Here is a 27,209-nt window from a genome sequence, read left to right as displayed (position 1 = left end):
AGACAACCTAATAAATAAAAATTAAAAACAGTTTACAATCCCTAAAAATTACATACACTCTTTGGAATTATCTTTCGCTACATTTATGCATTGTGCATTTCCATTTTAGATGTATACTTTTTTCTTAAATCAAAACTTTTTATTTTCGCTTTTTCTTCATCCCATAAACAAAAAAGGCCAAATAGATCACAACAAAATGAAAATTTAAGAGTTTAAGTATGGACAAAATTTTAAAAAATAAAAAATATAAGTAAAGAAAATTTGTTCACACACCACAAATAAACACAAAATTTTTGTTATCCAAGTTTGGAAAATTCCACTAGTTCATCCCTAATATCATGGAATTTTATAAGAAAGAGATTTCTTCTACACATGTTTTAGAAACGGATATGCATTCTTGAAACATTTTAAAGATGCAAATGACCTATGGATCCAAACCTTTTAAAGATAATAACAAACACTCATTAAATTCTCAAGTGAACGTTCATGGGATATTTACCGGAATAATACAAGCCATTATTTTACCCATTTACAAAAAGCTGACCTAACAATCATAGATGATTTTAAAGTGGTTTGTCACGCGTAATGGGCTATATTTTTGTAAGAAATAACTTATGGATTGGGAGTCAACACTCAGTTAAAAATCCCCCGCCACCGTCATTTCCCCGACGATTGCAAAACCTAATATATAAAAACTAAAAACAGTTTTACAATCCGTAAAAATTATAGAGACACTTCTGAATTATCTCTCTCTACATTTTGGCATTGTGCATTTCCATTTTATATGTAAATTTTTTTCTTAAATCAATACTCTGAGTTTTTGCTCTTGTTTCTTCTCACACCACAAATAAACCCAGAAGTTTTGTTATCCAAGTTTGGGAAATTCCACTAGTTCAACCCTAATAGCTTGGAATTTTATTAGAAAGAGATTTCTTCTACACATGTTTTAAAAATGGATATGCATGCTTTAAACATGTTAAAGATGCAAATAACCTATGGTTCCAAACCTTTTAAAGAGCATAACAAACGCACATTAAATTTTCAAGTGACGTGCGGTGGGATATCTACCCAAGTCAAACAAGCCATTATTTTGCCCACTTACCAAAAGCAGACGTAACAATCATAGATGATTGTAAAGTGATTTATCACATGTAACAGATTGTATTTTTGTAAGAAATGACTTATGGATTGGGGGTGAACACTCCGTTATAAATCTCCCTCCTCTTTTCCCCGACGATTGCAAAACCTAATATATAAAATTACAGACACACTTCTTTGGAATTATCTCTCTCTACATTTGTGTATTGTGCATTTCCATTTTAGATGTATACTTTTTTCTTAAATATAAACATTGAGTTTTCTCTCTCCCTTCATCCTGTTAAAAAAAACGCAAAATGATCACAACAAAATGAAAATTTTGGAGTTTATGTATGGAAAAAATTTAAAACAAATACCAAATGTAAGTAAATAATTTTTTTTCACACACCACAAATGAACAGAAAATTTTTGTTATCCAAGTTTGGGAAATTCCACTAGTTCTACCCTATTAGCTTGACATTTTATAAGAAAGAGATTTCTTCTACACATATTTTAAAAATGGATATGCAAGCTTGAAACATGTTAAAGATGCAAATGACCATTGGATCCAAACATTTTAAATAGAATAACAAACGCTCATTAATTCTCAAGTGAACGTGTGGTGGGAAATTTACGTGAGTCAAACAAGCCATTATTTTGCCTATTTACAAAAAGCCGACCTAAATACCATAGATGATTGTAAAGTAATTTATCACTCATAACAGGCTATATTTTTGTAAGAAATGACTTATGGATTGGGAGTCAACAGTCAGTTAAAAATCCCGCGCCTCCCCTTTTTCCCCAACGATTGCAAAACCTAATAGATAAAACTAAAAAGGAGTTTACAATCCCTACAAATTGCAGACACTCTTTGGAATTATCTCTCTCTACATTCGTGCATTTTGCATTTCCCTTTTAGATGTATACTTTTTTCTTAAATAAAAACTATGAGTTTTCGCTGTCCCTTCTTCCCGTAACAAAAAAATGTAAATAGATCACACCAAAATGAAAAGTTTAGAGTTTATGGATGGAAAAAATTTAAAACAATAACAAATGTAAGTAAAGAAAATTTATTCACACACCACAAATGAACACTAAAGTTTTGTTATCTAGGTTTTGGAAATTTGACTAGTTCAACCCTAATAGCTTGGAATTTTATAAGAAATAGATTTCTTCTACACATGTTTTAAAAATGGATATGCATGCTTGAAACATGTTCAAGATTCAAATGACCTATGGATCCAAACTTTTTAAAGAGAATAACAAATGCCAATTAAACTCTCAAGTGAAGGTGCGGTGGGATATTTACCCGAGTGAAACAAGCACTTATTTTGCCCATTTACAAAAAGCTGACCTACCAATCATAGATGATTGTAAAGTGATTTATCACGCGTAATGGGCTATATTTTTTTGTAAGAAATGACTTATGGATTGGGAGTCAACACTCAGTTAAAAATCCCCGGCATCCCCCTTTTCCCCGACGATTGCAAAACCTAAAATATAAAACCTTTAAAAAGTTTACAATCCCTTAAAATTATAGACTCTCTTTAAAATTATCTCTCTCCAAATTTTTGCATTGTGCATTTCCATTTGAGGTGTAATACTTTTTGCTTAAATCAAAACTTGGATTTTTCGCTCTCCCTTCATCCCGTAAACAAAAAAGGCAAATTGATCACGACAAAATGAAGATTTTATAGTTGATGTTTGGAAAAAATTTAAAACAATAAATAATTTAAGTAAAAAAACTTTATTCACACACCACAAATGAACACAAAAGTTTTTTTATCCAAATTTGGGAAATTCCACTTGTTCAACCCTAATAGTTTGGAATTTTATAAGAAAGAGATTTCTTCTAAACATGTTTTTAAAATGGATATGCATGCTTTAAATATGTTAAATATGCAAATGACTTATGGATCCAAACCTTTTAAAGAGAATAACAAACGCTCATTAAATTCTCAACTAAATGTGTGGTGGGATATTACCTGGGTCGAACAAGCCATCATTTTGCCCATTTACAAAAAGTTGACCTAACAATCATAGATGATTGTAAACAGATTGATCTCACGTAACAGGCTATATTCTTGAAAGAAATGACTTTTGGATTGGGAGTCAACACTCAGTTAAAAATCCCCCTTTGCCCTGGCGATTGCAAAACCATAAATATAAAAACTAAAAAGAGTTTACAATCCCTAAAAATTACTGACACTCTTTTGAATTATCTCTCTCCACACTTTTGCATTGTGCATTTCCATTTTAGATGTAAAATTTTTACTTAAATCAAAACTATGAGTTTTCTTTCTCCCTTCATCCCGTAAACCAAAAAGGCAAAAAGATAAAAAAAAATGAAAATTGTAGAGTTTATGTATGAAAAAATTTAAAACGATAACAAATGCAAGTAAAAAAAATTATGCACACATCACAAATGAACACAAAAGTTTTGTTATCCAAGTTCTGGAAATTCCACTAGTTCAACCTTAATAGCTTCGAATTTTATAAGAAAGAGATTTCTTTTACACGTGTTTTAAAAATGGATATGCATGCTTGAAACATGTTAAATATGCAAATGACCTATGGATACAAACCTTTTAAAGAGAATAATAAACGCTCATTAAATACTCTAGTGAACGTGCGGTGGGATATTTACCCAAGTCAAACAAGTCGTTACTTTGCCCATTTAAAAAAATCTGACTTAACAATCATAGATGATTGTAAACTGATTTATCATGCGTAACGGGCTATATTTTTTTCAGAAATGACTTATGGATTGGGAGTCAACACTCAGTTAAAAATCCCCCGCCTCCCCCTATTCCTCAACGATTGCAAAACCCAATATATAAAAACGAAAAAAAGTTTACAATCCCTAAAAATTTATGACTCTCTTTGGAATTATCACTCTCTACATTTGTGCATTGTCTTTTCCATTTTAGGTGTAATAATTTTTGCTTAAATCAAAACTTTGAGTTTTCGCTCTCCCTTCATCCCGTAAAAAAAAAGGCAAATAGATCAGTACTAAATGAAGATTTTAAAGTTTACGTATGGAAAAAATTTTAAACAATAACAAATGTAAGTAAAAAAAATTTATTCACACACCACAAATGAACACAAAAGTTTTGTTATCCAAGTTTGGGAAATTCCACTAATTCAACCCTGTTAGCTTGGAATTTTATAAGAAAGAGATTTCTTCTACACATGTTTTAAAAATGGATATGCATGCTTGAAACATGTTAAAGATGCAAATGACCTATGGATCCAAACCTTTTAAAGAGAATAACAAACGATCATTAAATTCTCAAGTAAACGTGCGTGGGATACTTACCCAAGTCAAACAAGTCGTTATTTTGCCCATTTAAAAAAAGCTGACCTAACAATCATAGCTAATTGTAAACTGATTTATCATGCGTAACGGGCTATTTTTTTGTAAGAAAAGACTTATGGATTGGGAGTCAACACTCAGTTAAAAATCCATGCCTCCCCCTTTTCCCCGACGATTGCAAAACCTAAAATATAAAAACTAAAAGGAGTTTACAATGCCTTAAAATTGTAGACACTCTTTTGAATTATCTCTCTCTAAATTTTTGCATTGTGCATTTCAATTTTAGATGTATACATTTTTCTTAAATCAAAAGTTTTAGTTTTCGCTGTCCGTTCATCACGTAAACAAATAATGCAAATAGATCACAAAAAATGTAAATTTTAGAGTTTATGTATGGAAAAAATTTAAAACAATAACAAACGTAAGTAAAGAAAATTTATTCACACACCACAAATTAACACAAAACTTCTGTTATCCAAGTTTGGGAAATTCCACTAGTTCAACCCAAATAGCTTAGAATTTTATAAGAAAGAGATTTCTTCTACACATGTTTTAAAAATGGATATGCATGCTTAAACATGTTAAGGATGCAAATGACCTATGTATCCAAACCTTTTAAAGAGAATAACAAACGGTCATTAAATTCTCAAGTGAACGTGCAGTCGCTAATTTACCCAAGTGAAACAAGCTATTATGTTCCCCATTTACAAAAAGCTGACCCAACAATCATAGATGATTGTAAAGTGATTTATCACGCGTAACGGGCTTCATTTTTTGTAAGAAATGACTTATGGAATGTGGGACCACACTCGGTTAAAAATCCCCAACCTCCACCTTTTCCATGACGATTGCAAAACCTAATATATAAACACTAAAGAGAGTTTACAATCCCTAAAAATTACAGACACTCTTTGGAATTCTCTTTAGATGTATACTTTTTTTTAAATCAAAACTTCGTGTTTTCGCTCTCGTTTCATCCCGTAAACAAAAAAGGCAAATAGATCACAACAAAATGAAAATTTTAGAGTTAATGTATGGAAAGAATTTAAAACAATAACATAGGTAAGTATAGAAAATTTAGTCACATACCACAAATGAACACAAAAGGTTTTGTATGCCAGTTTGGGAAATTTCACTAGTTCAACCCTAATAGCTTTGAATTTTATAAGAAAGAGATTTACTCTAAACATGTTTTCAAAATGTATATGCATGCATGAAACAGGTTAAAGATGCATTTGACGTATGGATCAAAACCTTTTAAACAGAATAAAAAATGCTCATTAAATTCTAAAGTGAATGTATGGTGGGATATTTACCCGAGTGAAACAAGCCATTATTTTTCCCATTAACATAAAGATGACCTACAAATCATAGATGATTGTAAAGTGATTTATCACGGGTAACGGGCTATATTTTTATAAGAAATGAGTTGTGGATTGGGAGTCAATACTTAGTTAAAAATCCCCCGCCTCCCCCTTTTCCCCAACGATCACAAAAACTAATATATAAAAAAGAAAAAGAGTTTAAAATCCTTAAAAATTACAGACACTCTTTGGAATTATATCTCTCTACATTTGTGCATTGTGCATGTGCATTTTAAATGCATAATTTTTCCATAAATCAAAACTTTGAGTTTTCGCTCACCCTTCATCCTGTAAACAAAAAAGCAAATAGATCACGACAAAATGAAACTTTTAGAGTTTATCTATGGAAAACATTTAAAAAAATTAAAAAATGCAAGTAAATAAAATTTATTCGCACACCACAAATGAACACAAAGGTTTTGTTATCCAAGTTAGGGAAATTCCACTAGTTTAACCCTAGTAGCATGGAATTTTATAAGAAAGAGATTTCTTCTGCACATGTTTTTAGAATGGATATGCATGTTTAAAACACGCTAAAGATCCAAATGACCAATGGCTCCAAATATTTTAATGAGAATAACAAACGCTCATTAAATTCTCAAGTGAACGTGCGATGGGATATTTACCCGAGTCAAACAAGGCATTATTTTGCCCATTTACAAAAAGCTCACCTAAATTTTATAGATGATTGTCAAGTGATTTATCAAGGGTAATGGGCTATATTTTTGTAAGAAATCTTATGGATTGGGAGTCAACGCTCAGTTAAAAATCCACCCCCCCTAAAAACAAGAAAGAGTTTACAATCCCTAAAAATTACGGACACACTTTGGAATTATCTCTCTCTACATTTTTGCATCATGCATTTCCATTTTATATTTATACTTTTTTCTGAAATCAAAACTTTGAGTTTTTGCTCTCCCTTCATTCTGTAAACAAAAAAGGCAAATAGATCACACCAAAATGAAAATTTTAGAGTTTACATATGGAAAAAATTTAAAACAATAACAAATGTAAGTAAAGAAAATTTATTCACACACCACAAATGAACCCAAATGTTTTCTTATCCAAGTTTGGGAAATTCAACTAGTTTAACCCTAATAGCTTGCAATATTCTAAGAAAGAGATTTCTTCTACACATGTTTTAAAAATGGATATGCATGCTTGAAACATGTTAAAGATGAAAATTACCTATGGATCCAAACCTTTTAAATAGAATAACAAACGCTTATTAAATTCTCAAGTGCATGTGCGGTGGGTTATTTACCAGAGTCAACAAAGCAATTATTTTGCCCAATTACAAAAGTTGACCTAACAATCATAGATAATAGTAAAGTGATTTATCACACGAAATGAATTATATTTTTGTTAGAAATGACTTATGGATTGGGACTCATCACGCAGTTAAAAATCCTTCACCTACCCCGATGATTGTAAAACCTAATATATAAAAACTAAAAAGAGTTTAGAATCCCAAAAAATTACAAACACTCTTTGGAATTATCTCTCTCTACTTTTGGGCATTGTGAATTTTCATTTTAGATGTAAAATTTTTTCTTAAATCAACACTTTGTGTTTCCGCTCTCCCTTCATCCCGTAAAAAAAAAAGGTAAATAGATCACAAAAAAAAAAGAAAATTTTAGAGTTTATGTATAGAAAGAATTTAAAACAGTAACAAATGTTAGTAGAGAAAATTTCTTCACACACCACAAATGAAAACAAAAGTTTTGTTATCCAAGCTTGGGAAATTCCACTAGTTTAACCATAAGAGCTTGGAATTTTATAAGAAAGAGAATTCTTCTACACATTTTTTAAAAATGGATATGCATGGTTGAAACAGGTTAAAGATGCAAATGACCTATGGATCCAAACCTTTTAAAGAGAATAACAAATGCTCATTAAATTCTCAAGTGAACGTGCGGTGGGATATTTACCCGAGTAAGACAAGCCATTATTTTGCCCTTTTACAAAAACATAAACCAATGATCATAGAAGATTTTAAAGTGATTTATCTCGTGTAACGGGTTATATTTTTGTTAGAAATAACTTCCTAATTGGGAGTCAACACTCAGTTAAAAATCCCCCGCCTCCCCCTTTTCCTCGATGATTGCAAAATGTAATTTATAAAATCTAAAATGAGTTCACAATCCCTAAAAATTAGTGACACTCTTTCTAATTATCTCTCTCAAGATTTTTGCATTGTGCATTCACATTTTAGATGTATACTTTTTCTTAAATCAAAACTTTGATTTTTCACTATCCCTTCATCCCGTAAAAAAAAATGCAAATAGATTACAACAAACTGAAACTTTAAGAGTTTGTGGATGCAAAAAAAATTAAAATAAGTAAATAAAATATATATTTACACACCACAAATGAACACAAAAGTTTTGTTAACCAAGTTTTGGAAATTCCTCTAGTTCAACCCTAATAGCTTGGAATTTTATAAGAAAGAGATTTCTTCTACACATGTTCTAAAAATGGATATGCTTTCTTGAAACATGTTCAACATGCAAATGACCAATGGATCCAAACCTTATAAAGAGAATAACAAACACTAATTAAATTCTGAAGTGAACGTGCGGTGGGATATTTACCCGACTCAAACAAGCCATTATTTTGCCTATTTACAAAAGGCTGACCTAACATTCATAGATGATTGTAAAGTGATTTATCACGTGTAACGGGCTATATTTTTGTAAGAAAAGACTTATGGATTTCGAGTCAACACTCAGTCAAAAATCCACCGCCTCCCCCTTTTCCTCGACGATTGCAAAACCTAATATATAAAAATTAAAAAGAGTTTACAATCCCTAAAAATTACAGAAACTCTCTGGAATTATCTCTCTCTACATTTGTGCATTGTGCATTTCAATTTTAGATGTATTCTTTTTTCTTAAATCAAAAACTTGAGTTTTCGCTCTCCCTTCATCCCGTAAAGAAAAAGGTAAATTGATCACAAAAAAATAAAATTTTTAGTGTTTATGTTTGGAAAAAATTTAAAACAATAACAAATTTAAGTAACGAAAATTTATTCACACACCACAAATGAACACAAAAGTTTTGTTATCCAAGTTTGGGAAATTCCACTAGTTCAACCCGAATAGCTTCAAATTTTATAAGAAAGAGATTTCTTCTACACATATTTTAAAAATGGATATGCATGCTTGAAACATGTTAAAGATGCAAATGAGCTATCGATCCAAACCTTTTGAAGAGAATAACAAACGCTCATTAAATGCTCAAGTGAACGTGCGGTGGGATATTTACCCGATTCAAACAAGCCATTATTTTGCCCATTTACAAAAGGATGACCTAACAATCATAGATGATTGTAAAGTGATTTATCACACGTAACGGGCTATTTTTTGAAGAAATGACTTATGGATTGGGAGTCAACACTCAGTTAAAAATCCCCCGCCTCCCCCTTTTCCCTGACGATTGGAACACCTAATATATAAAAACTAAAAAGACTATACAATCCCAAAAAATTAAAGACACTCTTTGGAATTATCTCTCTCAACATTTGTGCATTGTGCATTTCCGTTTTAGATGTATACTTTTTTCTTAAATCAAAACTTTTGCTTTTCGCTCTGCCTTCCTCCCGCAAACAAAAAAGGCAAAAAGATCACAACAAACTGAAAATTTTAGAGTTTATGTATGGAAAAAATTTTAAACAATAACAAATGTATGTAAAGAAAATTTATTCACACACAACATATGAACACAAAATTTTTGTTATGCAAGTTTGGGAAATTCCACTAGTTCAACCCTTCTAGCTTGGAATTTTATAAGAAAGAGATTTATTTTACACATGTTTTTGAAATGGATATGCATGCTTGAAACATGTAAGAGATGCAAATGACCTATGGATCCAAACCTTTTAAAGAGATTGACAAACACTCATTATAATCTGAACTGAACGTGCAGTGGGATATTTATCCGAGTCAAACATGCCATTATTTTGCCCATTTACAAAAAGCTGACCTACGAATCATAGATGATTGTAAAGTGATTTATCATGAGAAACGGGCTATATTTTTGAAAGAAATGAGTTATCGATTGGGAGTCAACACTCAGTTAAAAATCCCCTGCCTCCCCCTTTTCCCTAACGATTGCAAAACCTAATATACAAAAAGTAAAAAGCGTTTACAATCCCTAAAAATTACAGACACACTTTGGAATTATCAGTCCCTACATTTGTGCGTTGTGCATTTCCATTTAGATGTATACTTTTTTCTTATATCAAAACTTTGAGTTTTCGCTCTCCTTTCATCCCATAAACAAAAAAGGCAAATAGACCACAACTAAATAAAATTTTTAGAGTTGATGTATGAAAACACTTTAAAACAATAAAAAATTTAAATAAAGAAAATTTATTCACACACCACAAATGAACACAAAAGTTTTGTTATCCAAGTTTGGGAAATTCCACTAGTTCAACCCTAAAAGTTTGGAATTTTATAAGAAAGAGATTTATTCAACACATGTTTTTAAAATAGATATGCATGCTTGAAACATGTAAAAGATGCAAATGACCTATGGATCCAAACCCTTTAAAGAGAATAACCAACACTCATTTTATTCTGAAGTGAACATGCGATGGGATATTCACCCGAGTCAAACAAGCCATTATTTTGCCCTTTATAAAAAGCTGACCTAAGAATCATAGATGATTGTAAAGTGATTTATCACGCGTAACGGACTATATTTTTTTAAGAAATGACTAGTGGATTGGGAGTGAACACTTAGTTAAAAATCCACCGCCTCCCCCTTTTCCCCGACGATTGCAAAACCTACTATGTAAAAACTAAATAGAGTTTACAATCCCTAAAAATTACTAACACTCTTTGGAATTATCTCTCTCTACATTTTTGCATTGTGAATTTCCATTTTAGATGGATACTTTTTTCTTAAATAAAAACTTTGATTTTTTACTCTCCCTTCATCCCGTAAAAAAAAGGCATATAGATCACTCCAAAATGAACATTTTAGAGTTGATGTATGAAAACACTTTAAAACAATAAAAAATTTAAATAAAGAAAATTTATTCACACACCACAAATGAACACAAAAGTTTTGTTATCCAAGTTTGGGAAATTCCACTAGTTCAACCCTAATAGCTTGGAATTTTATAAGAGAGAGATTTCTTCTACACATGTTTTAAAAATGGGTATGCATGCTTGAAACATGTTAAAGACGCAAATTACCTATGTATCCGAACCTTTTAAAAAGAATAATAAACGCTCATTAACTTCTCAAGTGAACGTGCGGTGGGATATTTACCTGAGGCATACCAGCCATTATTTTGCCCATTTACAAAAAACTGACTTAACAATCATAGATGATTGTAAAGTGATTTATCATGTGTAACGGGCTATATTTTTGTAAGAAATGACTTATGGATTTGGAGTCAACACTCAGTTAAAAATCCCCCGCCTCCCCCTTTTCCCCAAGGATTGCAAAATCTAAAATATAAAAACTAAAAAGAGTTTACAATCCCTAAAAATTACAAACACTCTTTCGAATTATCTCTCTCTACATTTTTGCATTGTGCATTTCCATTTTAGGTGTATACTTTTTTCTTATATCAAAACTTTGATTTTTTGCTCTCCCTTGATCCCATAAACAAAAAATACAAAAATATCACAACAAAATGAAAATTTTAGGGTTTATGTTTGGAAAAAATTTAAAAATATAATAAATGTAAGTAAAGAAAATTTATTCACACACCACAAATCAACACAAAAATTTTTTTATCCAAGTTTGGGAAATTCCACTAGTTCAACCCTAATAGCTTCGAATTTTATAAGAAAGAGATTTCTTCTACACATGTTTTTAAAATGGATATGCATGCTTGAAACATGTTAAAGATGCAAATGACCTATGGATCCAAACCTTTTAAAAAGAATAGTAAATGCTCAATCATAGATGAATGTAAAATGATTTATCATGTGTAACGGGCTATATTTTAGAAAGAAATGACTTATGGATTGGGAGTCAACACTCAATTAAAATCTGCGCCTTCCCCTTTTCCCTGATGATTGCAAAACTTAATATATAAAAACTAAAAGAGTTTACAATCCCTAAAAATTACACACACTCTTAGGAATTATCTCTGTCTACATTTTTGCTTTGTTCTTTTGCATTTTAGATGTATTTTTTTCTTAAATCAAAACTTTGAGTTATCGCTCTCCCTTCATCCTGTAAGCAAAAAACGCAAATAGATCACACCAAAATGAAAATTTTAGAGTTGATGTATGGAAAAAATTTAAAACAATAACAAATTTAACTAAAGAAAAATTATTCACCCATGACAGATGAAGACAAATGTTTTTTTATCATAGTTTGGGAAATTCCACTAGTTCAACCCTAATAGCTTGGAATTTTATAAGAAAGAGATTTCTTGTACACATGTTTTACAAATCAATATGCATGTTTGGAACATGTTAAAGATGCAAATGACCTATGGATCCAAACCTTTTAAAGAGAATAACAAACGCTCATTAAATTCTCTAGTTAATGTGCGGTGGGATATTTACTCGACTCGAACAAGCCATTATTTTGCCCATTTACAAAAAGCTGACCTACCAATCATAGATGATAGTATAGTGATTTATCACGCGTAACAGGCTATATTTTTGTAAGAAATGACTTATGGATTGGAACTCAATACTCAGTTAAAAATCCCCTGCCTCCCCCTTTTCCCTGATGATTGGAAAACCTCTTATATAAAAACTAAAAAGTGTTTACAATCCCTAAAAATTATAGACACTCTTTGGAATTATCTGTCTCTACATTTGTGCATTGTGCACTTCCATTTTAGGTGTATACTTTTTTGTAAATCGAAACTTTGACTTTTCGGTCTCCCTTTATTCCGTAAACAAAAAAGGTAAATAGATCAATACAAAATGAAAATTTTAGATTTTATGTATGGAAAAAATTTTAAAAAATAACAAATGTAAGTAAAAAAAATTTATTCACTCACCACAAATGAACATAAAAGTTTTGTTATCGAAGTTTAGGAAATTCCACTAGTTCAACCCTAATAGCTTGGAATTTGATTAGAAAGAGATTTCTTCTACACATGTTTTAAAAATGGATACGCATGCTTGAAACATGTTAAAGATACAAATGACCTATGAATACAAACCTTTGAAAGAGAATAACAAAAGCTCATTAAATTCTCAAGCAAACAGGCCATTATTTTGCCCATTTACAAAAAGTTGACCTATCAATCGAAGATGATTGTAAAGTGATATATCACACGTAATGGGAAATATTTTTTTAAAAAATGACTTATGGATTGGGGGTCAACACACAGTTAAAAATTCCTCTCCTGCCCCTCTTCCCCGACGATTGCAAAACCCTATATTAAAAACAAGAAAGAGTTTACAATCCCTTAAAATTATAGACACTCTTCGGACTTATCTCACTCTACATATGTGCATTGTACATTTCCATTATAGATGTATACTTTTTTATTAAATTAAAACTTTGAGGTTTCGCTTTCCCTTCATCCTGTAAACAACAAACGCAAACAGATCACAACAAATGAAAATTTTAGAGTTTACATAAGGAATTTTTTTTTAAAAATAACAAATGTAAGTAAAGAAAATGTATTCACACACCACAAATTAACACAAAAGTGTTTTTATCCAAATTTGGGAAATTCCATTAGTTCAACCCTAATACCTTGGAATTTTATAAGGAAGAGATTTCTTCTACACATGTTTAAAAAATGGATATGCATGCTTCAAACATGTGAAAGATGCAAATGACCTATGGATCCAAACCTTTTAAAGGGAATAACAAATGCTCATTAAATTTTCAAGTGAACGTGCGGTGGGATATTTACCCTAGTCGAACAAGCCATTGTTTTTCCCATTTACAAAAAGCTGACCTAACAATCATAGATGATTGTAAAGTGATTTTCACGCGTAAGGGGCAAGATTTTTGTAAGAAATGACTTATGGATTGGGAGTCAACACTCGGTTAAAAATCCCTCGTCTACCCCTTTTCCCAGCTGTTGACAAACATAATTTTAAAAAACTACAAAAGAGTTTACAATCCCAAAAATTTACAGACACTCTTATGACTTATCTCTCGCTACATTTGTGCATTGTGCATTTCCATTTTAGATGTATCATTTTTCCTTATACAAAACTTTGAGTTCAACCCTAATAGCCTCAAATTTTTAAGAAAGCGATTTCTTCTACACATGTTTTAAAAATGGATATGCATTCTTGAAACATGTTAAAGGTGCAAATAACCAATGGATACCAACCTTTTAAAGAGAATAACAAATGTTCATGAAATTCTCAAGTGAATGTGCGTTGGGATATTTACCCGAGTCAAACAAACCTTTATTTTGCCCATTTACAAAAAGCTGACCTACCAATCATAGATGATAGTAAAGTGATTTATCACGCCTAACAGGCTATATTTTTGCAAGAAATGACTTATGGATTGGGGGTCAACACTCAGTTAAAAATCCCCCGCCTCCCCCTTTTCCCCGATGATTGAAAAACCTAATATATAAAAACTAGAAAGACTTTACGATCCCTAAAAATTACAGACACTCTTTGGAATTATCTCTCTCTACATTTGTGCATTGGGCATTTCCATATTTGATGTATCCTTTTTTCTAAAATCAAAACTTAGAGTTTTCACTCTCCCTTCATCCCGTAAATAAAAACGGCAAATAGAACACAACTAAATGAAAATTTTAGAGTTTATGTATGGAAAAAATATAAAACAATAACAAATGTAAGTAAAGAAAATTTATTCACACACCACAAATAAACACAAAAGTTTTCTTATCCAAGTTTGGGAAATTCCACTAGTTCAACCCTAATAGCTTGGAATTTTATATGAAAGAGATTTCTTCTACACATGTTTTAAAAATGGATATGCATGCTTGAAACATGTTAAAGATGCAAATGAACTATGGATCCAAACATTTTAAGAGAATGACAAAAGGTCATCAAATTCTCAAGTGAACATGCGGTGGGATATTTACCCGAGTCCAACATGCCATTATTTTGCCCATTTACAAAAAAGGAGACCTAACAATCATAGATGATTGTAAAGTGATTTATCAAATGTAAAGGGCTATATTTTTTAAAAAAAGGACTTATGGATTGGGAGTCAACACTCATTTAAAAATCCCCTGCCACCCCTTTTCCCCGACAATTGCAAAACCTAATATATAAAAACTAAACAGATTTTACAATCCCAAAATATTACAGACACTCTTTGGAATTATCGTTCTCTATATTTTTGCATTGTGCATTACCATTTTAGATGTATACTTTTTTCTTAAATCAAAACTTTTAGGTTTCGCTCTCCATTCATCCAGTAAACAAAAACGGGAAAGAGATCGCACAAAAATGAACATTTTAGAAGTTTTTGTGAAAAAATTTAAAACAATAACAAATTTAAGTAAAGAAAATTTATTCACATACCACAAATGAACACAAAACTTTTGTTATCCAAGATTGGGAAATTCCACTAGTTCAACCCTAATAGCATCAAATTTTATAAGAAAGAGATTTCTTCTACACATGTTTCAAAAATGGATATGCATGCTTGAAACATGTTAAAGATGCAAATGACCTTTGGATCAAAACATTTTAAAAATAATAATCAACGCTCATTAATTTCTCTAGTGAACGTACGGTGGGATTTTAACCCGAGTCAAACAAGCCATTATGTTACCAATTTACAAAAAGCTGACCTAACAATCATAGATGATTGTAAAGTGATTTATCATGTGTAACGGGCTATATTTTTTTAAGAAATGACTTAAGGTTTGGGAGTCAACACTCAGTTAAAAATTCCCCGCCTCCCACTTTTCCCCGACGATTGCAAAACCTAATATTTAAAAACTAGAAAGAGTTTACAATCCCTAAAAATTACAGACACTCTTTGGAATTATCTCTCTCTACATTTTTGAATTGTGCATTTCCATTTTAGGTGTACAATTTTTTCTTAAATCAAAACTTTGAGTTTTCGCTCTCTCATCATCCGGAAAAAAAAGACAAATAGATCAAAACAAAAATAAAATTTTAGAGTTTATATATGGAAAAAAAATTTAAACAATGACAGTAAGTAAATAAAATTTATTCACACACCACAAATGAACAAAAAAGTTTTGTTATCCAAGTTTGGGAAATTCCACTAGTTCAACCCTAATAGCTTGGAATTTTATAACAAAGAGATTTCTTCTACACAAGTTTTAAAAATGGATATGCATGCTTGAAACATGTTCAAGATGCAAATGACCTATGGATCCAAACCTTTCAAAAAGAATAATAAACGCTCATTAAATTCTCAAGTGAAGGTGTGGTGGGATATTTACCTGAGTCGAACAAGCCATTATTTTGCCCATTTAAAAAAATGCATACCTAACAATCACAGATGATTGTAACGTGATTTGTCACACGTAATGGGCTATATTTTAGTAAGAAATGACTTACGGATTGGGGGTCAACACTTAGTTAAAAATCCCACCCCTTCCCTTTTTTCCAGATGATTTCCAAACTTAATATATTAAAACAAAAAATATTTTACAATCCCTAAAAATTACAGACACTCTTTGGAATTATCTCTCTTCATTTGTGGATTGTGCATTTCCATTTTAGATGTATACTTTTTTCTTAAATAAAAACTTTGAATTTTCACTCTCCCTTCATTCTGTAAAAACAAAAAAGGCAAATAGATCTCAACAAAATGAAAATTTTAGAGTTTATTTATGGAAAAAATTTAAAACAATAACAAATGTAAGTAAAAAAATTATTCCCACACCACAAATGAACACAAAAGTTTTGTTTTCCAATTTTTGGAAATTCCACTAGTTCAACCTTAATAGCTTGGATTTTATAAGAAAAATTATTCCCACACCACAAATGAACACAAAAGTTTTGTTTTCCAAATTTTGGAAATTCCACTAGTTCAACCTTAATAACTTGGATTTTATAAGAAAGAGATTTCTTCTACAGATGTTTTAAGAATGGATATGCATGCATGAAACAAGTTAAAGATGCAAATGACCTATAGATCAAAACCTTAAAAAGAGATAAACAAACGCTCATTAAATTCTCAAGTGAATGTGCGGTGGGATATTTACCTGAGTCGAACAGGCCATTATGTATGAAAAAAATTTCAATGTATAAAAAATTTATGTAAAGAAAATTTATTCACACACCACAAATGAACACAAATATTTTGTTATCCAAGTTTAGGAAATTCTATTAGTTCAACCCTAATTTATTGGAATTTTTTAAGAAAGTGATTTCTTCTACATATGTTTTTAAAATGGTTACGCATGCTTGAAACATGTTAAAGATGCAAATGACCTATGGATCCAAACATTTTAAAGAGAATATCAAACACTCATTAAATTCTCAAGTGAACATGCTGTGGGATATTTATCCGACTTGAACAAGCCATTATAATTCTGAGATGATTTTAGAGTGATTTATCACACGTAACGGGCAATATTTTTGTAAGAAATGACTTATGGATTGGGAGTCAAGACACAGTTAAAAATCCCTCGCCTGCCCCTGTTCCCCGACGATTGAAAACCTAATATTAAAAAACTAGAAAGAGTTTACAGTCCCTTAAAATTACAGACTCTCTTTGGACTTATCTCTCTCTACATTTGTGCATTGTACATTTCCATTTTAGATGTATACTTTTTTCTGAAATCAAAACTTTGAGTTTTCGCTCTCCCTTCATCCTGTAAACAACAAAGGCAAACAGATCACAACAAAATGAAAATTATAGAGTTTATGTATGGAGAAAATTTAAAACAATAAAAAATGTAAGTAACAAAAATGTATTCACACACCACAAATTACAACAAATTTTTGTTATCCAATTATGGGAAATTCCATTAGTTCAACCCTAATAGATTTGAATTTTATAAGAAAGAGATTTCTTCTACACATGTTTTAAAAATGGATATGCAAGCTTCAAACATGTTTAAGATGAAAATGACCTATGGATCCAAACCTTTTAAAGGGAATAAAAAATGCGCATTAAATTTTCAAGAGAACGTGCGGTGTGATTATTACCCGAGTCGAACAAGCCATTATTTTGCCCATTGAGAAAAAGCTGACCTAACAATCATAGATGATTTTGAACTGATTTATCACACATAAGGGGCAAAATTTTTGTAAGAAATGACTTATAGATTGGGAGGTAACACTCAGTTAAAAATCCTTCTCCTCCCCCTTTTCCCCGGGGAATGACAAACCTAAGTTAAAAAAACTAGAAAGAGTTTACAATCCCTAAAATTTACAGACACTCTTTGGACTAATCTCTCTCTACATTTGTGCATTTTGCATTTCCATTTTAGATGTATACTTTTTCTTAAATAAAAACTTTTAGTTTTCGCTCGCCTTTCATCTCGTAAACAAAAAAGGCAAATAGGTCACAACAAAAAGAAAATTTTAGAGTTTATGTATGGAAAAAATTTTACAACAATAAGAAATGTAAGTAAAGAAAATTAATTGACACACCACAGACGAACACAAAAGTTTTGTTATCCGAGTTTGTGAAATTCCACTAGTTCAACCCTAATAGCCTAGAATTTTTAAAAAACCAATTTCTTCTACACCTGTTTTAAAAATGGATATGCATGCTTGAAACATGTTAAAGGTGCAAATGACTAATGGATACAAACCTTTTAAAGTGAATAACAAATGCTCATCAAAATCTCTAGTGAATGTGCGGTGGGATATTTACCCGAGTCGAACAAACCTTTATTTTGCCCATTTCCAAAAAGTTGATTTAACAGTCAAGATCACTGGAAAGTGATTTATCACAGGTAACGGGCAATATTTTTTTAAGAAATTACTTATGGATTGGGAGTCAACACTCAGTTAAAAATCCCCGCCTCCCCCTTTTCCCCGACGATTGAAAAACCTAATATATAAAAACTAGAAAGAGTTTATGATCCCTAAAAATTACAGACACTTTTTTGAATTATCTCTCTCTACATTTTTGCATTGTGGATTTTCATTTAGGATGTATACTTTTTTCTTAAATAAAAACTTTGAATTTTCACTCTCGCTTCATCCCATAAACAAAAAAGGCAAATAGATCACAACAAAATGAAAATTTTAGAGTTTATGTATTGAAAAAATTTAAAACAATAATAAATGTAAGTAAAAAAAATTTATTCACACACCACAAATGAACACAAAAGTTTTTTTATCCAAGTTTGGGAAATTCCACTAGTTCAACCCTAATAGCTTGGAATTTTATAAGAAAAGAGATTTCTTCTACACATGTTTTAAAAATGGATATGCATGCTTGAAACATGTTAAAGATACAAATGGCCTATGGATCCAAACCTTTTAAAAGAATAACAAATGGTCATCAAATTCTCAAGTGAACGTGCGGTGGGATATTTACCCGACTCCAACAAGCCATTATTTTGCCCATTTACAAAAAAGGTGACCTAACAATCATAGATGATTTCAAAGTGATTTGTCACACGTAACGGGCTATATTTTTTTATTTTATTAAGAAATGACTTATGGATCTGGAGTCAAGATTTAGTTAAAATCCCCCACCTCCCCCTTTTCTCCCACGATTCCAAACCAAATAAAGAAAAACTAAAAAAGAGTTTAAAATACCAAAAACTTATAGACATTCTTTGGAATTATCTTTCTCTACATTTTTACATTGTGCATTACCATTTTAGATAGATACTTTCTTCTTAAATCAAAACTTTCAGGTTTCACTCCCCCTTCATCCAGTAAACAAAAACGGCAAAGAGATCGCACCTAAATGAACATTTTAGAGTTTTTTTATGAAAAAATTTAAAACAATAACAAACTTAAGTAAAGAAAATTTATTCACACACCACAAATGAACACAAAAGTTTTGTTATCAGAGTTTCAGAAATTTCACTAGTTGAACCCTAATAGCTTGGAATTTTATAAGAAAGAGATTTCTTCTACACATGTTTTAAAAATGGATATGCATGCTTGAAACTTGTTAAGGATGCAAACGACCTTGGGATCCAAACATTTTAAAAAGAATAATAAACGCTCATTAAATTCTCTAGTGAACGTACGATGGGATGTTAACCCTAGTCAAACAAGCCATTATTTTTCCCATTTAAAAAAAGCTGACCTAACAACCATAAATGATTGTAAAGTGATTTATCACGTGTAACGGGCTATATTTATGTAAAAAATGACTTATGGATTGGGAGTCAACACTCAGTTAAAAATTCCTCGCTTCCCCCTTTTCCCCTACGATTTCAAAACCTTATATATAAAAAGTAAAAAGAGTTTACAATCCCTTAAAATTACAGATACTCTTTGGAATTATCTCTCTCTACTTTTTGCATTGTGCATTTTCATTTTAGGTGTATCTTTTTTCTTAAATCAAAACTTTGAGTTTGCGCTATCCCTTCATCCCGTAAACAAAAAAGGCAAAAAAATCACACCAAAATGAAACTTTTAGAGTTTATGTATGGAAAAAATTTAAGAAAAGAAAATTTATTCCAACTCCACAAATGAACACAAAAGTTTTGTTATCCAATTTTGGAAATTCCACTAGTTCAACCCTAAAAGTTTGGAATTTTATAAGAAAGAGATTTCTTCTACACATGTTCTAAAAATGGATATGCAAGCTTGAAACAAGTTAAAGATGCAAATGACCTATGGATCCAAACCTTTTAAAGAGAATAACAAACGCTCATTAAATTATCAAGTGAACATGCGGTGGGATATTTACCCGAGTCGAACAAGCTATTATTTTGCCCATTTACAAAAAGCTGACCTAACAATCATAGATGATTGTAAAGTGATTTATCACGCGTAACAGGCAATATTTGTGTAAGAAAAGACTTATGGATTGGGAGTCAACACTCAGTTAAAATCCCTCGCCTCCCTTTTCCCCGACGATTGCAAAACATAATATATAAAAACTAGAAAGAGTTAACAATCCCTAAAAATTACAGACACTCTTTGGAGTTATTTCTCTCTACCTTTGTGTTAGTGCATTTCCATTATAGATGTATACTTTTATCTAAAATCAAAACTTTGAGTTTTCGCTCTCCCTTCATCCTGTAAACAAAAAAGGCAAATAGATCACAACAAAATGAAAATTTTTGAGTTTATGTATAGAAAAAAATTTAAAGGAATAACAAATGTAAGTAAACAAAACCTATTCAGACACCACAGATGAACACAAAATTTTTGTTATCCAAGTTTGGGAAATTCCACTTGTTCTACCCTAATAGCTTGGAATTTTATAAGAAAGAGATTTCTTCTACACAAGTTTTAAAGAATGAATATGCATGCTTGAAACATGTTAAAGGTGCAAATGACCTATGGATCCAAACCTTTTAATGAGAATAACAAACGCTCATTAAATTCTCAAGTGAACGTGTGGTGGGATATTAACCCGAGTCAAACCAGCCATTATTTTGCCCATTTAAAAAAAGCTGACCTAACAATCATAGATGATTGTAAAGTGATTTATCACGGGTAATAGGTTATATTTTTTTAAGAAATGACTTATGGATAGGGAGCCAACACTCAGTTAAAAATCCCCCGCCTCCCCCTTTTCCCCAACGAATGGAAAACCTAACAAATAAAAACAAGAAAGAGTTTAAAATCCCTAAAAATGACAGATAGTCTTTGGAATTATTTCTCTCTACATTTTTGCATTGTGAATTTCTATTTTAGATGTATACTTTTTTCACAAATCAAAACTTTAAATTTTTGCTCTCCCTTCATCCTGTAAACAAAAAAGGTAAATAGATCACACCAAAATGAAAATTTAAGAGTTTTTTATGGAAATTTTTTTAACAATAACAACTGTAAGTAAAGAAAATTGATTCACACACCACATATGAACACAAAAGTTTTGTTATCCAAGTTTGGGAAATTCCAATAGTTCAACCCTCATAGCATGTAATTTTATAAGAAAGAGATTTTTTCCACACATGTTTTAAAAATGGATATGCATGCTGGAAACATATTAATGGTGCAAATGAGCTATGGATTAAAACCTTTTAAAGAGAATAACAAACACTCATTCAATTCTCCAGTGAACATGCGGTGGGATATTTACCTGAGTCGAACAAGGCATTACTTTTCCGATTTACAAAAAGGTGACCTAACAATCATAGAAGATTGTAAAGCGATTTATATAGTGTAACGGGCTATATTTTTGTAAGAAATGCCTTATGGATTGGGAGTCAACACTCAGTTAAAAATCCCCCACCTCCCCCTTTTTCCTGACTATTACAAAACCTAATATATAAAAACTAAAAAGAATTTAAAATCCCTAAAAATTACAGACGCTCTTTGGAAATATCTCTCTCTACATTTGTGCATTATGCATTTCCATTTTAGGTGTATACTCTTTTCTTAAATAAAAACTTTGAGTTTTCACTCTCCCTTCATCCCGTAAACAAAAAAGGCAAATTAATCACATGAAAATGAAAATTTTAAAGTTCATGTATGGAAAAAATTGAAAACTATAACAAATTTAAGTGAACAAAATTTAAAAACACACCACAAATGAACACAAATGTTTTGTTATCCAAATTTGGAAAATTCCACTAGTTCAACCCTAATTGCTTGGAATATTATAAGAAAGAGATTTCTTCTACACGAGTTTTAAAAATGCATATGCTTGCTTGAAACATGTTAAAGATGCAAATGACCTATGGATCCGAACCTTTTAAAGAGAATAACAAACGGTCATTAAATTCTCAAGTGAACGTGCGGTGGGATATTTACTCTAGTCTAACAAGCCATTATTTTGCCCATTTACAAAAAGCTGACCTAACAATCATAGATGATAGTAATGTGATTCATCACGCGTAACGAGCTATATTTTAGTAAGAAATGACTTACGAATTGGGAGTCAACACTAAGTTAAATTTCCACCACCTCCCCCTTTTCTTCGACGATTGCAAAACCTAATATATAAAAACTAAAAAGAGTTTATAATCCCTAAAAATTACAGACTCCCTTTGGAATTATCTCTGTCTACATTCTTACATTGTGCATTTCCATTTTAGATGTATACTTTTTTCTTCAATCAAAACTTCTAGTTTTCGCTCTCCCTTCATCCCGTAAACAAAAAAGGCAAATAGATCACCCCAAAATGAAAATTTTAGAGTTTTTTTTTAAAAAAAAATTTAACCAATAACGAATGTAACTAAATAAAATTTATTCACACACCACAAATGAACACAAAAGATTTGTTTTCCAAGTTTGGGAAATTCCACTAGTTCAATAGCTTGGAATTTTATAAGAAAGAGATTTCTTCTACACATGTTTTAAAAATTGATATGCATGCTTGAAACATGTTAAACATGCAAATGAGCTATGGATCCAAATCTTTTAAAGAGAATAACAAACGCTCAATAAATTCTCCAATGAACGTGTGGTGGGATATTTACCTAAGTCGAACAAGCCATAATTTTGCCCATAAATAAAAAGCTGACCTAAAAATCATAGATGATTGTAAATTGGTTTATCACGTGTAATTGGCTACATTTTTGTAAGAAATAACTTATGGATTTGAAGTCAACACTCAGTTTAAAAGCCCCTGCCTCCTCCTTTTCCCCGACGATTGCAAAACCAAATACATAAAACCTAAAAAGAGTTTACAATACCTAAAAATTACAAACACTCTTTGGAATTATCTCTCTCTTCATTTGTGCATTGTGCATTTCAGTTTTAGGTGTATACTTTTTTCTTAAATCTTAACTTTGAGTTCACGCTCTCCCTTCATCCAGTAAACAAAGAAGGCAAAAAGATCACACCAAAATGAAAATTTTAGAGTTTACGTATGGAAAAAATTTAAAACAATAACAAATGTAAGTAAAGAAAATTTATTCACACACCACAAATGAACAAAAATATTTTTTTATCCCAGTTTATGAATTTCCACTAGTTCAACCCTAATAGCATGGATTTCTACTACACATGTTTTAAGAATGGATATGCATGCTTGAAACAAGTTAAAGATGCAAATGACCTCTGGATCCAAACCTTTTAAAGAAAATAACAAACACATTAAATTCTCCAGTGAACGTGCGGTTGGATTATAATTCGAGTCGAAAAAGCCATTATTTTGCCCATTTACAAAAAGCTGACCTAAAAATCATAGATGATTGTAAAGTGATTTATAATGCGTAACGGGCTATATTTTTGTAAGAAATGACTTATGGATTGGGAGTCAGCCATTATTTTTCCCATTTCCAAACAAGTTGACCTAACAATCATGGATGATTGTAAAGTGATTTATCATGCGTAACGGGCTATATTTTTCTAAGAAATGACTTATGGATTTGGAGTCAACACTGAGTTAAAAATCCCCCGCCTCCCCCTTTTCCTCGACGATTGCAAAACCTAATATATAGAAAAAAAAAAGAGTTTAGAATCCCCAAAAATTATAGACACTCTTTGAAATTAACTCTCTCTACATTTGTGCATTGTATATTTCCATTTTAGATTTATTCTTTTTTTTAAATCAAAATTTGTGTTTTCGCTCTCCCTTCATCTCGTAAACAAAAAAGGCAAACAGATCACAACAAAATAAAAAATTTAGAGTTTAGGTTTGGAAAAAATTTAAAACAATAAAAAATGTAAGTAAAGAAAATTTATTCACACACCACAAATGAATACAAAAGTTTTGTTATCCGAGTTTGGGAAATTCCACAAGTTCAACCCTAATTGCTTGGAATTTTATAAGAAAGTCTTCTTCTACACATGTTTTAAAAATGGATATGCATGCTTGAAACTTGTTAAAGATGCAAATGACATATGGAACCAAACCTTTTAAAGAGAATAACAAAAGCTCATTAAATTCTCAAGTGAACGTGCGTTGGGATATTTACCCTTGTCAAACATGTCATTATTTTGCCCATTTACAAAAAAACTGATCTAACAATAATAGATGATTGTAATATGATTTATCATGTGTAAAAGGCTATATTTATGTAAGAAATGACTTATGGATTGGGAGCCAACACTCAGTTAAAAATTCCCCGCCAACCCCTTTTCTCTGACGATTGCAAAACCAAATATATAAAAACTAAAAAGAGTATACAATCCCTCAAAATTACAGACATTGTTTGGAATTATCTCACTCTACATTTGTGAAATGTGCATTTTCATTTTACATGTATACTTTTTTGTTAAATAAAACTTTGAGTTCTCGCTCTCCCTTCATCCTGTAAACAAAAATGGTACGTAAATCACAACAAAATGAAAATTTTAGAGGTCATGTACGGAAAAAATTTAAAATAAAAAAAAAATGTATATAAAGAAAATTTATTCACACAACAAAATTGAACACAAAATTTTTGTTGTCCAAGTTTGAGATATTCCACTAGTTCAACCCAAATATCTTGGAATTTTATAAGAAAGAGATTTCTTCTGCACATGTTTTAAAAATGGATATGCATGCTTGAAACATGTTAAAGATGCAAATTACCTATGGATCCAAAAATTTTTAAAGAGGATAACAAATGCTCATTAAATTTTCAAGTGAACGTGCGGTGGGATATTTACCCGAGTCAAGCAAGCCATTATTTTGCCCATTAACAAAAAGGCTGACCCAACAATCATAGATGATCGTAAAGTGATTTATCACGAGAAAAGGGCTATATTTTTGTAAGAAAAGACTTATGGATTTGGAGCAACACTCAGTTAAAATTCCCCCGCCTCCCTTTTTTTCCTGACGATTGCTAAACCTAATATATAAAAAGTAAAAACAGTTTACAATCCTTAAAAATTACCAACACCCTTTGGAATTATCTCTCTCTACATTTATGTATTGTGCATTTCAATTTTATTTGTATAATTTTTTATTAATTGAAAACTTTGAGTTTTCGCTCTCCCTTCATCCTGTAAACAAAAAAGGGCAATATTTTTTTTAAGAAATGACTTATGGAATGGGAGTCAACACTCAGTTAAAAATCCCCTGCCTCCTCCTTCTCCCCGATGATTGAAAAACCTAAAATATAAAAACTAAAAATACTTTACAATTCCTAAAAATTACCGACACAATTTCAAATTATCTTTCTCTACATTTGTCTATTGTGCATTTGCATTTTAGATGTATACTTTTTTCTTAAATCAAATATTTGAGCTTTTTTCGCTCTCCCTTCATCACGTAAACAAAAAAGGCAAATATCAAAACAAAATGAAAATTTTAGAGTTTATGTATGGAAAAAATTTCAAACAATAACAAATGTTAGTAAAGAAAATTTATTCACACACCAGAAATGAACACAAAAGTTTTGTGATGCATGGTTGAGAAATTCCACTAGTTCATTAGAATGAGATTTCTTCTACACATGTTTTAAAAATGAATATGCATGATTGAAACATGTTAAAGATGCAAATGACCTATGGATACAAACCTTTTAAAGAGAATAACAAACGCTCATTAAATTCTCAAGTGAACGTGCAGTGGGATATTTACCCGAGTCAAGCTAGCCATTATTTTGCCCATTTACAAAAAAAGCTGACCTAACAATGATGGATGCTTGTAAAATTATTTATCACACGTAACTGGCTTTATTTTTGTAAGAAATGACTATTGGATTTGGAGTCAACACTCAGTTAAAAATCCCCTGCCTTCCTCCTTCACCGACTATTGCAAAACCTAATATATAAAACTAAAAACATTTTACAATCCCTAAAAATAATAGACACACTATTCAATCATCTCTCCCTAATTTTTGCATTTGAATTTTAGATGTATACTTTATTGTTAAATCAAAACTTTGAGTTTTCGCTCTCCCTTCATCCAGTAAACAAAAAAGGCAAATAGACCACAATAACATGAAAAATTTTAGAGTTTATGTATGGAACAAATTTAAAATAAAAACAAATGTAAATAAATAATATTTATTCACAAACCAAAAATCAACACAAAAGTTTATTTATCCAAGTTTGAGAAATTCCACTAGTTCAACCCTAATAGTTTGGAATTTTATAAGAAAGACATTTCTTCTACACATGTTTTAAAAATGGATATGCATGCTTGAAACATGTTAAAGATTCAAATTACCCATGGATCCAAAGATTTTAAAGAGGATAATAAACGCTCATGAAATTCTCAAGTGAACGTGCGGTGGGATATTTACCCGAGTCAAGCAAGCCACTATTTTTCCCATGAACAAAAAAGTTGTCCCAACAATCATAGATGATTGTAAAGTGATTTATCACTTGTAAAGGGCTATATTTTGGTAAGAAAAGAATTATCGATTAGGAGTAAACACTAAGTTACAAATCCCCCGCCTTCCCATTCTCCCTGACGATTGCTAAACCTAATATATAAAAACTACAAACAGTTTACAATCCTTAAAAATTACCGATGCCCTTTGGAATTATCTCTCTCTACATTTATGGATTTTGCATTTCCATTTTAGATGTATACTTTTTTCTTAAATG

Source organism: Aristolochia californica, unplaced genomic scaffold, assembly GCF_029961685.1.
Source record: "Aristolochia californica isolate CCGP_79_NKW_82.1479 unplaced genomic scaffold, dmAriCali1.0.hap1 SCAF_11, whole genome shotgun sequence".
NCBI classification, from domain to species: domain Eukaryota; kingdom Viridiplantae; phylum Streptophyta; class Magnoliopsida; order Piperales; family Aristolochiaceae; genus Aristolochia; species Aristolochia californica.
This window is presented reverse-complemented; position numbering follows the sequence as displayed.